Source organism: Triturus cristatus, chromosome 8 (genome assembly GCF_964204655.1).
Source record: "Triturus cristatus chromosome 8, aTriCri1.1, whole genome shotgun sequence".
Classification (NCBI taxonomy): Eukaryota; Metazoa; Chordata; class Amphibia; order Caudata; family Salamandridae; genus Triturus; species Triturus cristatus.
The window spans coordinates 742115132-742137443 of NC_140591.1; the positions used below are offsets into that span (position 1 = coordinate 742115132).

General features: G+C 43.3%; 1 protein-coding gene across 5 annotated transcripts in view; it reads left to right on the plus strand.

Moving 5' to 3' along the window:
* LOC146805001 (arylsulfatase D-like) overlaps window positions 1-22312 on the plus strand; it is a 439444-nt gene that overhangs the window by 253160 nt on the left and 163972 nt on the right. The window lies entirely within an intron of this gene.

The window sequence follows — 22312 nt, forward strand, 5'->3', positions numbered from 1 at the left end:
AGAGGATAGAGTCAGCTTAATATGTCTACTACTACATTCTCATTCCCTTGAATATAGATGCTTAGAGAGTGGCCAAATGTTTGTTTGACCATCTGATTATCTGATGCACAAAGACCGGCAGAGAAAGAGATCCTGTCCCTGATTGCATGTTGGCGTACGCTTCGGGGAGGTTTGTCCACTATCATCTCTCTATAGTTTTCTGAAAAGAGCATCTCTTCTGTAAGACCTTTTAGTTGAATTATTTGATGACACTAGTTGCTCTTTAACAAATCTGGCATTTATCTGGCATCAGGATTGATGAGGTGTGGGGGAAGAGAATGATTCCCCTGCTTCACTTTGAAGTGCGAATCTTCCCTTATAAACCTATAAAAACCTTTTGATTAGTGGTGGAACCTGACAACCCATCTCCTGGGAGGATGGTGCTCAATGTAGGAGAAGATGTCAAACTAATGATCCCCATTGCAGCTGAGCCTATGGCACCACAAAAATAGACGATACCTTTTAAGGAATCACAACAAGATTGTTACTGAGCAGATTCATTTATTTAAAAGTATTTCTACAGTTTCTTGTTTCAGTGCTCCTTGTTTGATGGAATTCTGGGTGTAAGTTGTAGAGACTAGTTTTGAAACTAGACAGATCATCTCGAATTCCAGAGAGTAACCATAGCAAATTACCTCTAGAGTCCATACACCGCTGACTTCTTTTTCCTAGGTATGATAGGAGACATAGTTGAGATCATCTGTTTGGTTTAGTGTGCTCCTCTGGTAAAGTACAATAAAGGAAATAAACCCCTCATATGTCCTTAAGAGGTCCCCAAGGTTGGCCTAAAAACTGTCTGATTCTAAAAAAAAATCCATTTTTTAAGTCCTTCTTGGAACAGAGGTGTAGAAAAATTGGTGCCAAGAAATACATTGTTTACACTGTGAGTCATAGACCTTAACCTCTAGGCCATAAATGGCTCCCTAAATAATCATAACCTATTCACAACAAAAAAACAGCTTATGTGATAAATGTATTTTAAATTGAATTAGAAAAAAATAGTCTCTCCTCCCCCACCAGTCAGACAGGGAAGACAGGCGAAACTTGAAACAACATAAAACTGTCTCTTAAAAACCTCTGTCTGAAAAAAACCCTGATGACTTATGTGTTCCCTGCTCATAATCTTTTTTGAGGCATAGAAGGAGCCCTCCCTCATGCAGCTTGCATCTTCCTGATGACACTGGAACTGCTGGATCGAATGCAAATGAACCAAAGGACAATCAAAAGTGCCCTGCCCATCCACTGCTCAGTCTATTGATGATTGCGGGGGACTTTGTGAGACGAAAACAGAAGCATACATTTGTGGCGGAGCACTTTGTCTGCCAAATTCTAAATCAGGTCCATAGTTCAGAAGAAAATCATTCCAGTCCCATCATAATTTAGGTCCGAAGAACTCTGGAATTGTCATTCTGTGTTATATTGTATGTTAGCTCATAATGTTGCTTCTTATGAGTTTTTTCACCCTCCTCTTAGAAGAAATGTATCAGGGAGCATCGGTATGTTCGGGAGAATGTTCCTACAAATTTTAGGTGCAGTCCCAGAAAAAGATTAGTTGAATATATTTTGCTTCTTAGATTTTTGTATTCTAGCATTAGCCATTCTGTCCATTTGGATTGTCTGTCTTCTCGTGAGAGTTTGAGCTTCATGGCTAAGTAATACAGTTAAGATGTAAGGCGTTTATAATTTATGCAGACTATCCTAAGTATGCTGTGTCTGTCTTTTTGTGCTAATATTTTGCCTTTGCTGCTGAGAATAGGAAAGCTTTACAGGATCCACGCAAGTTTTAGGAAGGTCTGCAGCTCGGGTGTTCCTTGAGGATTGACTGTCCTCTTTAGGTCATTTCCCCAGAACAGTTATTTGAGATTGTGAATGATGTTCAGTTGCCACTGAGCATGTTATGTTATATTGTGAGTGTTTTTCTACAGCTAGTTTGCTCTCCACTATAAAAACAAGAGGCTTTGCTTTGCTAGAGGTTGCTGGCTTTATTAATCCTAATATGTTAGGTTGTCACTCAATTTGATTTAAAAAAAGAAAAAATAATCTAGTCAGTTTTAGGAAGAGTTTGGATTAATCTGACTGAGATAGATGTAGGTCTTTATGTAGATCTATTGTGAACAGTTCCGAATCCATTTTTAAGTAGAGCTCTGTGCTATCTACACATTGATGCATATTTAGGTGTGTTTCCCTGATCATTGCATTAACTAATTGTTCGCACAATCTGAAAAGTGATAAGCTGGAAAGGATTAATGTGGCACTCCACATAGTAACATAGAAAGTTCTGATGATCAGATGTCTTTTTTACTAAGTATGATCTACCCTTCATACGTTATAGATTTTAAGATCATGCCTCCAATTGCCATCCTCATTCTGGGTTCCAAGGAGGGTCTTACTTGTCAGCAATGTCAAAATTTGCTGTGACGTTGAGAAAGACTACATGTAAAATTCTACTCTTTCTGAGATCTTTAGTGTGTCATCAGCCGCCAATACATTTATTTTTTATATATGTGTTCTTTTCAACTGTTAGCTGTCTGTGCTCTTGATGGCTTTTAATCAGTGTGAAACTGATGGATTCTTCTATCTCTACTGAGGGCATTTTATTGTTACCTTTTTAGGCAGCTGCGAAATCTTTTATCATCCAGGAAGTATTTATCGATTTTGACTCAACATGGAAAGATGTGAGATGCCATTTTTGGCTTAAAGAGGAGAAAATCAGGTCTTCATTGTACGATGGTGGTCATGAAGTTTTATGTTATTTTCAAGTGTGTAGTTTAAGAATGGGTTCAGCTGAGTCTTATTCAGCTACATAATTGCAAATCTATTTTAAAGGAGTGAAATCTGGTGTCAACAAAAATATGTTCCTCACCTTCTGCATTTTTTAAGAACTTTGTGAACTGTATTTAAATAGAGAAGTGTCTGGTATAACGAGTGGAAGGGGCTTCATAGTCATTTCAATTAGTTTTTGGGTCTGTTTTCTCTGTGTTAAGTATTTGTTGGAAAATTGACAAGTTGGTTCGAAGTATAATGTTTTCTGTATGTTTTCTTGGCTGATAGGGCTTTTAAAATTGGATTTAAAATGTGTGTCTATCGCTCTTCAATTCAACTAATTGATTTTATGTCTCTATGTCACTTTTAAGGTGGTTAGAGGCGCCTTGTAGTTAGTTGATGCTGCAATGTTGTTATAGCTTATTGCTTTGCGAATTACATCTTCCAAATCTGGTTGTGAGTGATTATTTTGCTGTTTTCTTGCCCATAACCTTTTAGTCAATCATCAAGGAAAATTTGTCTTGTTCTTTTATACTTGTATTGGTGAAAGGTGGGTTGATCGGAATTTTTAAATGGTTTGTCTACTCAATTGAAATAGGGTTTTAATCATAATTTGGTCTTTTTTTTAATGATGAACAAATCAAGACTAGACCGTTTGCTAAGCGTGATTTGTCTTATTATGTTAAGAGATGGTTCTGAACTGCTGCTGGCGGTAATTTATGGGGGGACTTCAGGCCCCAGACATCATTGCGCAAGGAGGCGCTGCCCGCATTCCTCACGCTTAAAGAGCAACATCAACTCCTGCAGTGCGTGATGCTGCTGAACTGCTGCTGGGGACATTTGGGGGGGATTCAGGCCACAGACACCATCGTGCCAGGAGGCACCACCCACATTCCTTGTGCTTAAAGCACACCAACTCCCACAGCGCAGGATGCTGCTGATCTGCTACAGCGGGCCGTTTGGGAGGACTTCAGGCCCCAGACATCATCGTACCAGGTGGTGCCGTCCCCATTCCTTGCGCTTAAAGCGCACAATCAATTCCCGCACCACAGGAAGAGGCAGGACAGGTCCACCACATTGACATCTTCAACTTTAGGGAGGTAGGACATTTAATCCCCTTACCTTGTAGATTGGTCAGAGGTTTTAGGTAGTCTCACTGTGGGGTACCAGGAAAACAAGCATGGGAAAGAGGAGGTCGTTGGAGACTTCCATGCAGGTATTTAGCAAAAAGAAAAAGTTGAGTGCGGCACAAAGTAAAAACACGTTAGCCAAAACAGACATGCTAATAGAAGAAGAATCGATATTGAGCAGTCTTAAACCTAAGTTGGCCACTTGTCTGGCTCAGCCTCATAGCACAGGGGAGCCTGGGAGATCTCTGATGGAAATCTTTACAAAACAATGGTGGCAAAAGGGCCACTTATGTGGCAAAGCACTGGAAAGTTCTTGAGCTCAAACAATGGCTATGTGCTCCTCTAGACACAAAGTGCTCCTCTAGACACTATGCCCGCACTAGAAGCCCCTTTGGGCGCGGTGTTAGGCATGGTTACTATCATGCCTGATGTTTCATGTAGCAACTGGTTAGCCTCTCTTGCCAATTTGGACAGTGCTAAAGGTCCTGGTCCAATACCATTGGGGGAGCACTGAAAGTCTGACGAGCCAATCCTCCACACCCCTCCAATTTGACATGCAGTCTCCTTAAAGCTGTTACAGATAGGGTAGATAAAGTAAAAGTGAGAGCCCAAATCACACTCCTAACGGATTTTCAGAGTCGATTAACACTCTGGCAAATGTCAATGAGCATTGTGCATCCCGTGAGGATGCCACGTGTGCTCTTCATGCAAGAGGCACCCTCCATTCAGATCAACCTGGGGTAACCCTTGCCCAGTATCACAAAAACTTTGGAACAAAGCCACCTGACTAATTTGCATCTGCGGCGGCGAAGGCGGGAAGGGTCCGTTCTTGAGGAACAGCAGCACATTCTTCCAGTCTTAACCCTTCTACAGCAATGAGATCTGATCCAGTGGGCCTGGGGCCTGTGAGGAACATCTGGGGTATTATTGCTTCTCCAACCACATGAGGGTTGTTCTACCATGGCCTTGGTTCTGGTATTCTAATGACCCAGACTATTTTGGAGAAAAGGTTAGTGGGCGGAGGTAAATGCCCAGTCACTGTCAATAAAGTGACTTACTGGATGCATTATGTGAGGAGAGCCCCTTATTCATATGGCAGGACGTCATGGGGTGAAGTGTTTTACCCACTTGGAGGATGATTTTGACTGTCTGGAGTTCAAACTAGTTTCCCATAAATTAGCCATAACATTATAGGCTTGAAACTGTGTTTTTGTTTCCATCAGAAACCTTAATCCTCCTGAAGTTCAAACCACCCCAGGCTAACAAGGGGCCAGAATCTACCCCAGGGCCACAGGAAGGAATGGGAGCCCTAAAATAATGACTTGACCCATCAGTAGGGAATCCTTACTTGGGTTTATATCTTCCAAGCTGTAATCTACAAACTTGAATTGTATCTCATGTAATGTTGCTGGCCTGAAAGCAAAAGTATCTGACCCTGATTGGGGGACGTTTATGGACACTTTTGACATTTGTCTCCTTCAAGAAACCTGGTGTAAGAAGCCGGTGTATAGACCTGGGTATACCTTCCTCTTCCCCTCATTTTCTTGATCGTTTTGTAAATAACATTCAAGATCAGTTTTATAAAGATATTTAGGTGCTACTAACTAAAGATCTAAGTAAGACAAGTAAGCTGCAACCCCAGCGTGCCTGGTTTAATAGCCAGTGTAGGGCAGCTAGGTTCAACTTGAATAGGGAATTAAAGTCTGGTAATAGATTGGAAATTTTCACCGCTAGCAAGGATTATAAAGCTACTCTGTCCAAAGTGGAAACATAGTATGAACTGGGAGTGTGGGAGGCTCTGGTTGAAGCAGTCAGGGCGGGAGACAATAAACTTTTCTGGATCACATTGACACATGGTTTTCAATGTGATGCAGCCTGCACTGATTTTTATCTTCAGCCACAGACTTGGGTGCACCAGTTTAGATTTTATGAGATTGCTTTCTTAAAAGACGAAAGCAAAATTTAAAGGGACAGAGTTAGTTCTGTTATCCAAGTGAACGTTAAATTCTGCTAAAAGCATGATATTGGAGTCTGCTAACTTCTTTGAGGGCGTCTACCTTCAAGGAAGTTCTTCTTGTGACTTTGGTAAATATTATTGCACAACATTGATGTTTCATTTAGTTTTCATATTCAGTTTCAAGGCACTGACTGTTGGGAGTTGAGCTCATTTAGGATTTTGATGTTCAAGAAGTATTTATATATAGGGGCTACTACTCCTTTTCTGTTCTGTCTGTCCCTGAGAAGGACTAAGTATCTTAGTGGAGCATGTTTCGGTGGTTGATACTGGGTGTCATTCCTCCATAAGGAATGAAGCATTCAGTTCAGGGAACTCGAGCGTGCCTTATATTTCTGTTTTATGTTCTGTGGCCAATCTGCAGTTGTGAAATAAGCGCTTGAGGTGTTCGTGTAGCGGCCTCAGTCGGTTTGGTTATTTATCTTTATGAGGTTATTGGACCTCTGGGTCATTAATGCAGGGAGGCATTTTTGTTTCCTGATTAGTGGTCTTAGCGTAACGGCCTCTTTAGCTGCACCTGCATGAGATAACCCCAGCCCTAAGAATCTCTGTCACCTGTTATGACAGCACCATATGATTCCTCCTGATAGGAAGTAGTGTCTGTGTGCTGTACTTGGGTACATGAGAGGGGGGTGGCCCATAGTTGAAGGTTCATCCCATGTTTTATAACCTTTACTGTTGAGGCTGCCTCATAGGGATTAGTGTTAATTAGAGCTTGGTTCTTTAATTTTCATGCCTGCTTCCCTGTGCTGCTCTTTCAATTCCCCTCTCCTTGCTGAAATAACTGTATAGTGAAGTGTATCTGCCTGATTTTAAGCCACATAAATATGAATGGAAAGGGAAGGACCATTTGAGTTCACCTTCCCTGGATTAAGTGAGTTTCAGCATTTCAGCCTATAGTTTGAGAGAAGTGATACCTGGGCACAATGTTGTGGCCAGGAACCTAAACAACCTGACAGGGAAATGGGCTACCTGCCAATACCCCACCTCCTTTGTCTGATGTCTATATGTGGCCAGGAGCCAGCAATTGCCACTGATGGGACAGAGGCTGTTCGGCTCCAGTCAATAAAACAAAAGTGACAGCTCACATTGTAGGCTAGATGCCACAAATCTGGGACACGCCTTAGGGAAAATCCCTTTAAATAATTGTATCCCTTCCAATGTTTGAGTCCAACTTTGTTTACCATTGATTATTAGCTGACTATGTTTACATATACGGAGGTTCACCTTTTGACTTGGAGTAGCTTTGTACATCTGTGAAGAGGAAGGCAGAGACCAGGGTCACAAGGGTGAAGTGCCTCCTCTGCCGCTGGGCCTACCCATGCCCCACTGTGTACTGCTGCTTAGGGACTGCTTAGGGACTCAGGGCCCGATTCACAAATGGCCTCTGCACTCGTGGCAGAAGCCCAGCAGTCGTGGGGGGGCCCCGGACTCGTGGCAGGACCTAGGTAATTAGAAACTGCACTGAGGAAGTCCCACCATGCGTGTGGGGCTCCTGCCACAAGTGCAAGCCCCACACAACTGCACCACGTGTGCAGAGGCACATTGTGAATCAGGCCCACAGTGCCACACAGAACTGTGGAGTGCAATGGTTCCCTAACCATGAGAATCAAACATGCTTACGAATGCCAGGGTCAGACTGGGGCAAAAACATAGGCAAGGGCACCAAAACAAAAGTGACCATCACTAGCAAACCAGATAGCTAGAAAAGAACAAGCATTTGCAATGCAATCGGTCTCGCCTTTAGTACCTTATTTGTATTTAGCTATGCAGCACATTAGCATTGGTGCTGAAACATCTACTGATCTTGAACATGCAGGGAAAGTAAGCATCAAACTGCGTGACACGCCAGGTATGGGGACACATGGAGAGAAATATTGCCTTTCAGCGGAAATGGTATAGTCCAAAGCTCTGTTTTTAATATTAAATCAGGGCCTTCGGTGATCCTAATACTGAAAGTACAAGATTTGAAAATATTATTGTCTACGGGTGCTTGTGGAAGACACTTTCTATGGACTGGAATCTAGAGAATGCTTAAGTGATTCTGGTATTTTACTGACCTCTGCTGGTCATTTTCTATCAAGAAAGTTAAATAGAGGCAGTTGCCAGAAATTTTTTAAAAAGAAAGCCTTCTAGCAGAAAGCAATTCTGGTATTTTACTGGCCTCTGCTGGTCGTTTTCTATCAAGACAGTTAAATAGGGGCAGTTGAACAGAAAAAAAGTCCCTAAGGGGAAGCAGACAAATCCTAAGGGCTGATCTCCAGAGCCCACAAAGTACATACACATATAAGTATATAATAAGTATATACTAAAGTATATACAAGAGGTCTCAAATGCTTGACCTAAAAATGGCCCTCGTTTGCAAATCAGGCCAGTTTTGAACATGTAAAGACATGCTGTATGGATACTTTCCAAGGTATGGTACACTTACTGCATTTGTGTTCACTGCAGGCAATATTTATTGTATTATCAAGGAAATAAACAGAAAAGAACTGGCCCACCTGGCCATAAAACAGGTCGACAAACTGATGAAAATTGCCCACACACTGATCTGTCAGACCAGCCCAGTGGGCACTCACACATTGTCGTGCGGCCCAGTCCGACCCGGACTAATGCTACTGATGCTTTGATATCTGCTGATAACTCAACCAGTGCATCTTGCTACTTTTAAGAGGGTAAGCCAGGAGGAGGCAGATATAGAATCCATAATAGAGGAAATAAAGGCCCTAATGTATTTAATTTTCTTAAACCACAGCATAGCAAAAATTTCATGCTGCGTGTATTGCTGAAAGGGGAAAGAAAACACAGTGCTGAGCATTATCGCATATAATTGGACTACTGCTGGTGTCCTCACCTGTGCCCCTGCACAAACAGCCTACCTTGCACCAGACACAGCCTCGCTCAATGGCGCCTAGGCCAAACAGAAAGTAGAGTGCTCCATAAAGGAAAAAAGAGGGATGTACAGAAAAACCAATCACCGGACACTGAATTGAGTTGTGTAATAAATACATATACTAATGCAGCCGGAATTAGAAGGGGGCATTAGAGACTCATACGACTCCACAATCATTAGGGCTGTTAGTTTTAGCAAATTAACGCAGACTACTCTCCAGGGGAAACAAAAACAAAATGTTTTCCGACTGGGGTTTGGGGAATGCAACAACATGCATGAATGCAACAAGATATGTTGACTAAATACAACAAATACATAGCTATATAAATTCCACAAATGTAACTCAAGATCAATAATGTGGGGTACAGGAAGAAGTAAGCATAGCAATTATAGGTTATAAAGTAATATGAAATGTAGTAGTGTAAAAATTGAAGAATACTAATAGAGTTCTTAAAAACAAATTGCGCCTAGGTCACTGTGTGCTGTCCAAAACTGGATTTGTAGTGGCAGTATACCCCAATACAAATTCCTATGCATACACAACCACAGAAGAGTTGTATGCATTGGAATGTGTGCTGTGCTTCGCAACTCGTTTGCAATGCCTTGGTTTCTCTGGGACATCAACCCCCCCACCCCCTTGTTTGTGCCAACTTCTGCTAGGTGTTAATTTTGACATTAAGGCCCTCATGTACAAAGATTCCAATCAATAAATCCTAAATTGCAACAAAGAACGATTCGCAATTTTCAGTTTCTTTAACGGAATGTACAAAAATTGATTTGGTAAGGTTGGACGCAATTTGCGCACCAGCTTCTACCGAATCCATTGGTATTTTGTGAACCAACCTAGGTATTAAGAGGTAGGTTCACAAAATACTGATTTGTAGTGTGTCAAAATTCAGCCTACCTCATCAATATGCATGAGGTAGGTGGCAAATAATAACCCAATACGATTGGCGAAATTCACTGCCATGGTGGCCTGCTGATGTCAAAAGACCACAAATTCTAAGATTTCTTGTAAATAAAGCAGTCTATTTATCCTTAATGGAAAACGGAATGTGTTAAAAATAAACTAAACAAAAAACACACATATTGATTAGGAGCAGACAGAGGTCAATGGAAACATTCACAAAGGTTAAGTGGTCCCTTGTAGACCTTTTAGGAATTGTGTTTTAGGTTGCAGAGCAATGCACCCTATCCAAGCAGAAACCATAATCTTAGTCATGGTAAGTCAGATACACACCATAAATTAAGCTGTGCTCACCCTGTGGTACCTTGGTACAAAGCAGTCAGGCTTAACTTAAGAGGCAACATGTAAAGTATTTGTGCAACACGTCAAACAGTAACACAGTGAAAACACCATAAAAAGACTCCACACCAGTTTAGAAAAATAGATTATATTTTTATGAACAAAACAAGACCAAAATGACAAATTCAATAAGTATAACCGGAATGATGAATTTTTAAAGATTAAATGAAATTGTAGCACTTAGAGGCTTAAAGCGCCAACCAGGGCTATCTGGTTACACTAGACCAGGGTAAATCCAAAATTTCAGGCTGACCACGATGGAGCATGGGTCGGATAGAGGGACCAGCCTTGGCCCATTGAAAAGTATCTTAGATGCGCCATCAACGGAGCCGAGATGCGGAAGCAATAGGCAATGTGTCTTTATTGAAGCACAATATTAAAGTCGAGTCGGCATCCAGTCGCGCAAAGTCGGAGATGCATCAGAGACTGGAGACAATGTGCTGCACAGTCGGCATTGTGGTGCCCATGGTCCTCACAGCAGCATTGATGCATTGAGGGAGATGCACCAGTTTCGATCAGCACAATGTCATCGATGCGTGGGCTCTGGTTGTAGCAACACTTTATACCCACTTCCAAGGGCCCTGGACTGGATTGGCACCACTTGGCAAGGCAAGACTTGCAGTAAGCAAAGTCCAGGTGCTGCTGCAGGAAGAATTGATGTCTTTGTACCTAAGACTTGAAACAGGAGGTAAGCCAGCATGCCCTCTAAGGCACTCTGGGTTCAAGTGAGATAGCTCCAGCCCTTCCTCAGTCAGGGCAGAGGGCAGCATTCATCAGGGCAGCACAGCAGAATAAGAGTTCTTCTGAAGTTGCACCCCAGCAGAGTGGCAGTCCTTGTAGCAGCACAGTAGCTCTTCCACCTGGCAGAGTTCTTCACAGGTCCATTTGTGCACTGAAGTGGTACGGTCAGATGTCCAGTTGTTATACACCTTTGGGTAGCCACGCGCTATATACAAGATAATAACAATAATAATAATAATAATAATACCCAGTGCTGCTTTTGAAGTGAAGGTGACTTCAAAGGAGGGCTTTCAAGTGCACAGAGATACTTCTTCCCAGCTCTGGCTCCAGACTCACTACAGGGAAGACTTTTGTGTGGGGACAGGACACCGCCTATTCAGCTGTGTCAGCTCCTCCCTCCCATCCTGCTCTGGAGTGCCCATCTGGATGTGGATGGCCACTCGATCACACCCAAGCACCTTTTGTGTGAGGCTGAGTAGAGGGAATACACAAATTCCAGCTGTCACCTTCCCTAGATGTGTTTTGGAGTCAGGCTGCAGGCACACATGGCTAAGAGCAGAAAAATGCCATCCTTCTAAAAGTGACATTTTTAAAAGGGTAATGATAAATTCGACTTTACCTGTAAATATGATTTATCATTACTATTCCAATGAAATTACACATGACAGAGCTACGCCTTCGTAATCAGGAATTACAGCTTATAAAGTGTAATAAGGAATTTACAATGTTAACCAGCCAGAGGGGTAGGCCTCACAGTAGTGAAAAATGAATTTGGGTGTTTATCACTCCCAGGACATGTAAAACTTAAAGTTCATGTCCTACCTTTTGATTACACAGCACCCTGCCCTATGTGCTACCAAGGGTCTACCTTAAGGGAGTTTAAGGCTTGGCAAGGTGTTTTAAATGCCAAGTCGACATGACAGTGTAAACTGCACACACAGGTTCTGCAGTTGGAGGCCTTGTATGGGCCGCACAATCAGTGCTGTTGGCCCACTAGTAGCATTTAATTCACAGCCCTGTGCAGGTGGAGTACACTCTAGTAGAGGCTTGTAATTACATTAAATGCCAATTGTGGATAAGTCGAGGAAACCATGTTTAGAGGAGAGAGTACATGCACTTTAGCGCTGGTTGTCAGTGATAAAAGGCTCAGAGTCCTAAGACCAACAAAAAGAATTAGGCAAAATTGGAGGCAATCAGGAAAACAATTTAGGAGAAGACCACCCTAAGGCTGACGGGTCTAACAGGACACCTTCCCGTTAGTAAATGGCTTAACTCTTCCTTTGAGGATGTGGCAAAATAGTATTTTGCGACCAGATTTCAGTCACAAAACATGAATACATACGTTAAGGAATCAATATTTGGAAGGGAGGCCCTTACAGATCTCCTTCCAAAGGTGCAGAGTAAGAATATCGATGTAAAAATATCGACTTGCACAGATATTGAGGTAAAAATATCTTGGGTCAGAAATATCAGACAAAATATTTTGGTCAAGAATATTGATTTTAGGTAAGTAATATCGATGTAAAAAATATCGAAGTGTTTAATATCGTTTGTAAAAATAGTAGACCCGTGATGGCCAGATGCAAATAGGTCCCCCTCGGATGAGTACCTCAACTCGAGTTTCCCTCAATTGCTAAATTAGCGATAACCCTGGCCAGACACGTTTGGGGAAAATCTATTCCTCTAAAGAGGTGCTTTTCCCCCAGAAGGTATACAATTTAACCTCTTTCTTTCATCACTTAACAGGACTACTTTAGAGTCCAGACTTTAGGGCACGTGACTTTCTTTTTGAGTTTCACTTAGTCAAAGCCATCCCTTATGAGTAGGAGATGAGATTTAGGTCCTGATGAAATGCCTAGATCAGTTTGGACAGTATAGGGCATGAAACATGTCGACCCCCTGCACACCTTACAAAATCCTCTGAACTGAAGCGGGTATAGCTCTCCTTATTCAGTCCACGACTTACCAATCGGTGTTTTAACTCATAGCACAATATCCCAGCGAATAAACTACCCTTGGAGATCCTTGTAGTTATTTTTAAAATCACACTCACTCCATCCCAGCTCTACTCACTACACAAGCCCTCTCCCAATACCTTTAGCTTCACGATGGCAACCAGAGAAGACATCCAGCAAAGAGACCCCTCACGGGGCCCATTGGCCATTGCAGCCCCGGCCCAATGAGGAGCTGCCCTATGATGATCCATGACACCATTCGAGGTGTGTGAGGGCCCTTGCTCCTCATTGGAGCTATCCTTGTGCAACTACGCATTCTCTTCTTCCAGCACCTGGTTGTGAAACCTCCCCCAATATCCACCTCTCCCCTTTTTCCTTCTCCCTTATCTCCCTCATAGGAATAGCATACTCTTTCTGTTTTTCCACAGTTGCATGGGGCCTGTGTGCTGGACCTCCCAAGCCCCTGTCCCTCCTTGTGATATTAACCCACTTTGGTTGTCAGGAGTCCTGTAACTGAAGGGAAACCAACAGGAAGACCCTATAATGTTTCCAAATGAAGATAAGTGCATAATCGGCATAAAGCAAAATGATATACCAGACTTTGTGCAAAAGAATACTGCATGCGGGAACCTGGAACACAGCAAGTACACTACAGGTTCCATTGTAAGCTCAAAAATAAGCACTGACAAGAGAACAGGCCTGCCATGTGCTTCTATTCACAATAAAAAAAAAACGCTGAGATCTCTGAACCAGTTTTAACTCTAGCCAACCTGTCAGAAAACAGTAGTTGAATCCAGCGGAGTATTACAGGTCCCAACCCCGTGGCCTCCAGCCTCGACACTAAGGAAAGACCAACCAAGGGTATCAAATGCGCTTTCTATGTCAGGGGACCCTGCTACATTGCAGCTGCGCCCATCAGATAGAGAAGACACCGAATGTTCCAAAATGTGCGCCTCCCCATTATAAACTCATTTTGATCTGGTTTGATCAATTTCTTGACAATCGGTAACAAACGATTCATCAGTGTCTTGTCAAGGATTTTATAATCTGTGTTTAATACAGACAGAAGGCAGTAATAGTGTACCTCCATGGGAAGCCTCCCCTGCTTTGCAGAGGCTACGGGGGATGGTCTGTGTGCTAAGAAGCATGGTACATATCTAACACTTTCTGCACAGTGTTAAACCCATGAAGCCCCAGTGTTTTATTCCAAGCCATGTAGAACATAGAAGCCTGAATTTCTTTTAGCTGCAGGGGTACTTCTAGTTCCTGGAATTGCAGCCAGTCTATGTGAGGAAGAGGAATTAAACGTACGTAAGCCCTCAACCGAGCATGGTCTTGCTCCAGCAGAGCAGAGTACAATGAGCGATAATAATCTGTAAAGGCACCATTGATCCCCACCTGAGTGCTAAGCATGAATCTACCTTGTGTCTTCATAGCTCCCATCACATTCCTAGGCATCTCCAACCGCAACAATATATGCCCCGGTCTATCTCCCTCTCCATGTCACTGGGACATATATACCCTATAGTCCACACACCCCAGACTTTGCATCTATTCCCAGTGCAGTTTCTGCATGTCGTTAAGCTCCTTGTGACAAACCCTACAGCTTTCCATCTTCACAAATCTTCCTTTTAGTCTCCAAAATGCTTCTGATCAATGCTAGTCTGGTGCCCCATGTATTGGCTATAAAGTGATGACATACAACTACCTTGAAGGCATCCATTTCAATAACTTTACTCAAGGCAGCATGGCTATTTTCAACAAAGTAGCATTAGCTGAAGGTACCCATAGTCTCTAGAGAGGGAGCATCCAACATCATCTCTCAAACTCTCACTTTGAGATTCTGTTCTTCAAAGACAAAACATTTCAATAGTTTGAGTAAGCCTGTCAAAGCTGATGGCAGCCATACAGCAAACTTTTAGTACATTAAAAGCAACCCGCTCTGTAGTTACTTTCAGTGTACAGTGACAGCCACAAAGTAGACAGTTTTCTCTAAATTTGGTGTATGGAGTACCCTTGGCATGGCGGAGGTAATGTCCTTTGCCACCATGATGGACACTATACTATCCCCCAAAATTTATATCAGGCCCTTTGTCATCACAGTAATCCAAATCAAAACCATCGCATTTTTCAATATTGTGTCTAATAATGATTTGAATTGCTCTGTTGAAGTTGTATCAGTTGTTCAGAGAAACGTCTTCTTTACTGTCATCACAAAAGTGTTTTTAAATTATTCTATCACAAAAATCCTTGTCTATAAGTACAATTGCACCGCTGTTGTCTGCAATTTTTGAGATTCTTACTGAGCCTCTCAATGGCAGATTTTTCTTTATTACTCAAGTTGGAATATTTTACTTTACCAAAATTGATAATGCTTAGATCATTCAATACTGCAGTTATAAATAGGTCCACATAGTTAAACTCCTTATATTTAGACTCAGTTTTGGGTGTTATCTTTCGAGAGAAGTAAAATAATGCTTAGGCTTCTGTTTCTAATATTGTGCTGGAATGAATAGATATAAATAAACTTCCCCTTCAAAGCACTATTGTCTCTTTTGTGAGCTGTTATGCTTTAAAATATGACTGTTTCTGTTGGAATCCAAAACGGTCTTTTTATGGTGTCCCCTCGGTGTTTCCATGTTTGTGTAACATGCCTCTGAAAAAGGACTTTTGAATATTTGAGTAGTTTGCTACCTGTACATCTATCTGGTCTTATAACTGTTTCAACATTTTAAGTGCTTCCTACATATACATCTGGTGTTGCAGCTGTTTTGTTCCATCACTTTGAACGTCATCTGCATTGCTTGATTCTGATGATATCTGTTGTTTATTCATTAATACTTCTGCCCCGCTATTAACTTCTTCTTTTAAGTAATTGTATGTGTTCCTTCAATACATAATGTCTTGTGTTCATTGATTTCATTCTTGCAGGAATACATTTTAATATTGATTTCTTCCAAACTTTTATTCTTATCGCTTTCATTAATTTGGGTTTGGAAAGTGTTTTCAGTTGTAAAATGGTCACTTATATTTTCTTCAAAATGCTTAAAAGCTGTTCAATAGTAAGTAACATAATATCTAAGCTACATTTGTTTAGTGTTGTGTACCGCTTGTCTAAAAATGTTTTGTGATATTGACACCAAGTCAGTTTCAGACCTATTCTCAAGTAAACCAGTATTAATTGTATTATGTTGTATTTTATTAGTGTATTAAGTGTAGGCAATAGTTTGTCTTTGCCAAAAACTGTTTAACATTTTTCATGCTTTTCTGGTCTCCTAGTTTCTTTGTAATTGTTTACAGTTTGTTGAATTGAAGTACCTATCTCAAGTGCTTCTTCTGTGAATTCCAAAGTGGAAGTTGTGTGTTATCTGATACTTTCTGATGTCTAAGTTCTGATATTGAAATGAACAATTTTATAAAATTATTTATTTAAAGAGTGTAAGGGGACAGCTGGACCAGATGCCAAATAACGATGTTCAGAGAAACGTTTCTGTACAGCGCACCTTCATTCTATCTATTTTTAAAATGCGCACAAATTATTTGTACTATATTGTTATGCTCTGAAGGTCACCGGTCCATGTGTCTTCTCAAACATGTCAAACACCCATCAGTTTGATGGGTGTAAGGCATGCATATTTTCCATTCTGCAAAAAAGAAAATAATAATTTGGAGATATTTAGTATTGGATTTTATTCCATCATTGCTGATCAAGTATTGGATTCATTGGGGGGCGCCAGCGAGCCCGAAGCAAGATGGCTGCACATTAGTGCTGCTCTGCTGGTCGGGGCCACAATCCGTTAAAAATCCTGTACTTCCCCCAGCCATCCTGTGGCACATCGCTGCGTATTTGGATCCCTGATCTGTATGAAATGGACTGATGTAGCTGTGGCAGCCCTATGTGCAAGATTTGAGGCATAGTGTTGATAATTGTTCCTGCTGACAAGATGGCGACACCCGTGGTCCGATTGCTGTGATTCCTGGAAGTGGATCCCTGTCGGCGGCAAGACAGTGGGATAAATGTACCGGGTGGTGATGAAAGGGTGAACAGTCCGATGAACGTTGTGCCTACAGTGGTACATAATCTACATTGAGACGAGTGGCAAGGTGCGATTGGAGGCGTGATGTGGTGACATTTGTGGCTGGGACCCCGGCGCGTATAACAGTTTGAACAGTGGCGACGGTGAGACTCTGACTGCATTCTGCGGTAAGGTAATCAAAGTCTGGCTCTGTGCGGCATCGGCAGCAGTGGCCTTGCTGACTTTTGCGGCTCCAGTAAGAATACCGCGCTGCGGGGTTGAGGTCGGGGAGTGCCGCTCGCTGATTGAACGGATTGCGGCATCTGTGACTTCTGTGCAGAGGGGCCCAAAATTAGCGCTGTGAAGTGGATCGCGATGCTATTTCTATTTGAGGGCTGCGGTGTCCATGCCTACCTGCCATACGCGTTACGACCTGGAATTTCACTGATAGGCGTTAGTCCGCCATCTTGGGTGCTCGGGAGATTGAGGAATGCGGACGGCATACCTCTAATGACTCTGGGAGCGGGAGAAAGTGGAAAGAACCAGCAACACCGGTGCCTGTGGGTCATATTTTAGAGTTCCCACTGTGTAGAGTTGACTATTGGACGATTGCCCCAGTCTGAGGTACTACACGTGGGGGATTAAGTGCGCCCTTGTAAATTACCTGCCGGACATTTTGTCTGAGGTGCAGTGAGGCTGTGGATAACAGTGCTGTGCTGTACAAGTGGAGAAGTTGACTGCAAGCCTGTGTGGTGTGTTTGCTCTATGCGCTGGAGTGCAATGACCGACTCCTTCCTGGGTAGACACGGATGCAGACACCTACAGTTGAACAAGCTGTGGGAGGGGGCCCAAACTCCATTGCAAACTGCGCACAAGCTCACACAAGTGGATGCTGCTGTCATATAGTCGCCGATAGCGGTACGAATGGAGTGCTGGGTTAAGGTGTTTTCGTTCTGAGCAATAAAATACAGTGACTTGACAAGCACTAGGTGGACACTGATACCGACGCATACAGTGAGTCAAGCAGCGCGCAGTGGCCCGAACATCTTTCAAGAACGAGGGAAGATCTCAAAAGAGTACATTGCTGTCATACAGACACCCGCAGCGGCGCAACTAAAGTGCTAGATCTCTTCTCTCTAGCTGTACGACAAGCACCTGTGGGCACATGATCAGTAACAAAATGGGCAAGCTGGACAAGTAATTACAGCCCAAGCTGTCATTTGAAACTAAACGTCTTAAAAAGTCGACCATGCAGCCGGCATCAAACACTGAGACAGACATGGAAGCTAGCGGTAGCAGCAAACTGGAGCGTATGATGCTGGCCATGCAACCAAGTTTGCACACGATAGACAGTCAAATTGATACACTTAATCTGCGCATGGACAATATGGCGACAAAATTGGACAAGCACAGTGTGCGCATAACTGAGGCTGAACAGCGAATCTCCAACACAGAAGATAAAGCTGAATCTGTTTGAGTCCTGCGCGCAGATGGAAAAACTGTTGGCGGTAAGACAAGCGAAGAATGAAGACTTGGAAGCCAGGTCGCGACGGAATAATCTTCATATTACTGGGGTGTCTGAGTCTACCAAGACAGGGAAAATGGAACTCTATGTTGAGGACATGCTCAAGACGATGCTGGGTGCGAAGAATTTTTCCAACATGCTGGTGGTGGAGAGGGCGACTCGATCCCTTGCGCCGCGCACGGTCCCAGGGGCACCCCCGCGGCCAATAATTGCCAAACTTCTCAATTATCGGGATAGAGATGCTGCACTCCGGCTGGCAAGAGAAATGGGTACTACGAAGTATCAGGGAATGGAGGTCGCAATATTCCCAGATTTCACTACAGCGGTGGAGCAGGCCCGGCGGGAATTCCAACAAGTCAAGAAGAAATTGCAGGCACTAAAAATACAATACGCCATGCTTTATCTGGCTCGACTCCGAATTCATCATGGAAGTAAGCCCAGGATCTTCACAGCCCCTAAAGACGCTATGGAGTTTATAAAACAATTGGAGCGAAGAGAAACTGTTAGAGTGGCTGGGGATGAAGTGGATAAAGAAGACTGACGACCCTGGCTATTGCCCTGTCAACTGATGGGGAGTTGGATGGTATATGCTAATGGAGACTTACAAACCTGGCATGTCATGGTAAAAAAGATGTGGGGAAGCTGGACCTACTTACAAACATACATGTGCACTCCAGCGTTTGCACCCTAAGAGCTGAGATGAATATCTGTGTTACGTGTGGTACAGGTACTCTGTCAATGACTAACTCCTGATTGCATGGTTAATCACAAACTGCCGCAGCTGAACTTCAGGATGTACTATGCATGTTAAGCACCTTGATGGCATACAGAGCCTCAGTTCAAGAATACGGGCAGTGGCCGTGGACTGGTCTGCCCTTTTGTTAGGAATGTTGTTATACGGTCTATGTGCCGGTATTGTTTTCAGGCATTGGATGGGAGAATACATTAGAATTGCCCCGCCCCCCCTACTACATCGAGGGGGGTCAGTGGGCAGCTGGTGACCTCCGAGAGGGTACACCCCACATAGTTCATGGTTCAGGGTGGGTACTGTGGGCTGACTAGCGGCCTACAGAGGGGTGGAGGACTAGATGTGTTTTTTTTTATTTTCTCTGGGGATCCTTAGCATAATTGGGATGCTGAAATGGGGGGGTTTGTTGGGGTTGTTTTTGGATACATCAGTATAACATGTATAGCACGAAGGGTACTGCTGATTGGTATATGCATTATGATTGCAGATGTGTTGGTGGGTATCCTCGATATAATTGGGCTGTTGGGGCGGGTGTGGGGCTTTGTTCTGGGACTGTTCAAATACATTATTGTGCAATACAGAACACACAGACTGAGGATACTATGCATGAGTGAGAAACGATACAGAATTTATAATGTATACATTGATGTCAGGAAGGAGTGGTGCCAACTGGGGATGGTAAACTAAATTGGATAACGTGGAATGTCAGAGGACTTAATAATCTGAAGAAAACGAGGCAGGTGATGGCCTACCTAGATCGTCATAACGTCCAAGTGGCGTTGTTGCAGGAAACTCACCTCACAAAGCATGCTGCGGCAGCGGTGGCCACTAGATGGGCTGGAGTAAGATTGGCATCTTCCTACTCCTCATATGCACGAGGATTTATGATTTTAATAAAAAAGGGTCTCCCGTTTGTAAAGTTGCATGAGGAAACTGATGATAATGGCCCTTATATAATAGTGCATGGGAAATTGTGCAGGATGCTGTTGACCATAGTCCATATATATGAGCCTAATATAGATGACCCGGGTTTTTACGAGGAGCTGTGGAATAAAATACATAGGTTACTATCAGCTGCGATTATCTGTGGGGGTGATTTTAATGTAGTAATAAACCCTGCAATGGACCGTCACTCCAACACCGAACCAGCACTAAAAAAACCTGCACAGGCCGTCAGGAATGGTATGCAGGATTTGTACCTCATAGATGTTCGGAGGTTAAGACATTCGGAGGTGCGAGAGGGCACATGCCACTCGTATGCACATCAGTCATGGTCGCGACTTGACTTTTGGCTGACTACAAGTGATATAAACGCATGGGTCCCTGGGGTTACTCACTTGCCTCGCACGCTCTCCGATCACTCCCCATCATTGCTCACAATGCTCATACCCACGTACACACCACCTCAATTCCAATGGCGATTGCAATCCACCGCGCTGCAAGATCAGGTTTTCCGGGAGGGGGTGCGGGAAGCCATTGAACATTATTTTACTGAAGATGCTCATATTCCGTTTGGACAAGCAAAGCTCCTCTGGTATGTTGACAACACTTTTTTTCCTGACTATGCCCTATCAAGGCATAGGGGTTCCAGAGGGCTTCCTTATTGTTTCTATGCCTTGAGTTTGCTGGCCAGTCCCTGGAGATCTTTTCTCATCTCTACATTGGTGCTGGACTAGACTTGCATAGTCTGGGAATAGTATGACATGGGTAGTTTTGTAAAACCTCTCTCCTTTTTGGCAGGAAGCACGGAAGATAGCATTATGTTATGGTTTTTTAGATTTATAGGGTGCACAGCTCCCCCGAGGGTTTTCCCGGTGCCAGCCTGGTAGGTGGAAAATAGAAAAGGGAACAAAAACATTACAGAATAAAGAGCCATGTTTTCAAACATTTGCGAAATCTCTCATAAACGGTTTCCTTTCATAAATTCCATAAAGTTGAGAATTCTCACTATTCTTCACCTAGGTGACATGCTGGATGGATGGAAGGGCTCCGGAGTAGTGCCTTATGCGTTTAAGATAATAAAGAATGGGGCTGGGGTCTTTGATGGGACCCAAATTCTGAGCTACGAGGGGAAACATTGTTCAGGCCAGATCCTTCCACTCCCCTTTACACACCAGCAGTTCTGGGGCACATGGTGTTGTAGAATATGAGACTGATGGTGAGTCACTTTATACAGTAATGTAGTGACAGTGTCTCCCGTTTAGTGGAATGCAGGCTCCTGCTTCTGTGACATGATCATCCACATTACAAAGATCCTTACAAAGGAGAGAGCTATCAAGTCCCCTTGACCAATTTTCCCCCACAGGGAGGCACAGGCATTAGAAGACGTTCAGGATGGAATTTGCTGTGGCATTGTAGTTTGAGCCATCCACAACCATTTCAACTAAGACCTTCTGCTGAGTGGTTCCCTGAGATGACTTGGCATATATATCAATCTTGACCTGCTGTGTTGGGCCACCTGATTTGCTCTTCCCCATTGTTCCTGTGCTTGCAGTGAGTGAACTTGCGCAGCTCTTTATCTTAAGAACACGAGGTAGTGGATCTACACTCCGATCAAGGTCAGTCAAAGGTGCCAGTGGTGTTCTGTCAGGTCACTGGTGCACCGGTTCTTCGCCTCATGAATGGAAAGAGATCATTAAGAAACGTAAATGGAAGCCAGTATAGTCCTTCTCTCTGCAATCTGTTTCATGGGTGATCTCTAGTCGACTAGGATGTAAGTGGCAGTGAGTCAAGAGGCTATCCCAGTTTCCCACACCCCATCTGCCAATGTCTTGCTTCCAATCCCAGCAGGGAATAAACAGAGGACAACAAGAGTGATTAATTGTCTTGATGACATTTCTTATACAGTAACATGAAGTAGACTGGTTTTTGTGATGGGCCCAGGAGAACAAGGCCAGCCATTTTGTGTCTCTTTTTCCCCCCTATGCATCCAAACTCCCCTATGGTACCTGGAGGTGCAGGCAAGCAGCTGACTGGCCACTGGGCTAGCCACATGCCTCCAATAATGTGATCCAGAGCTAAGACTAAATCAATCAGATGGACATCAGCAGCCCAGGTAGACCACAGCACTACAGATAGCACAGTATCAAGGCTCCCTGGTTCACATTCTGGCATAGGCAGGACTGCCACAAAAAAGGCCCCGATCTTAATAGTAGGCCAAGCCACACCCTTTGGGGTCTAAA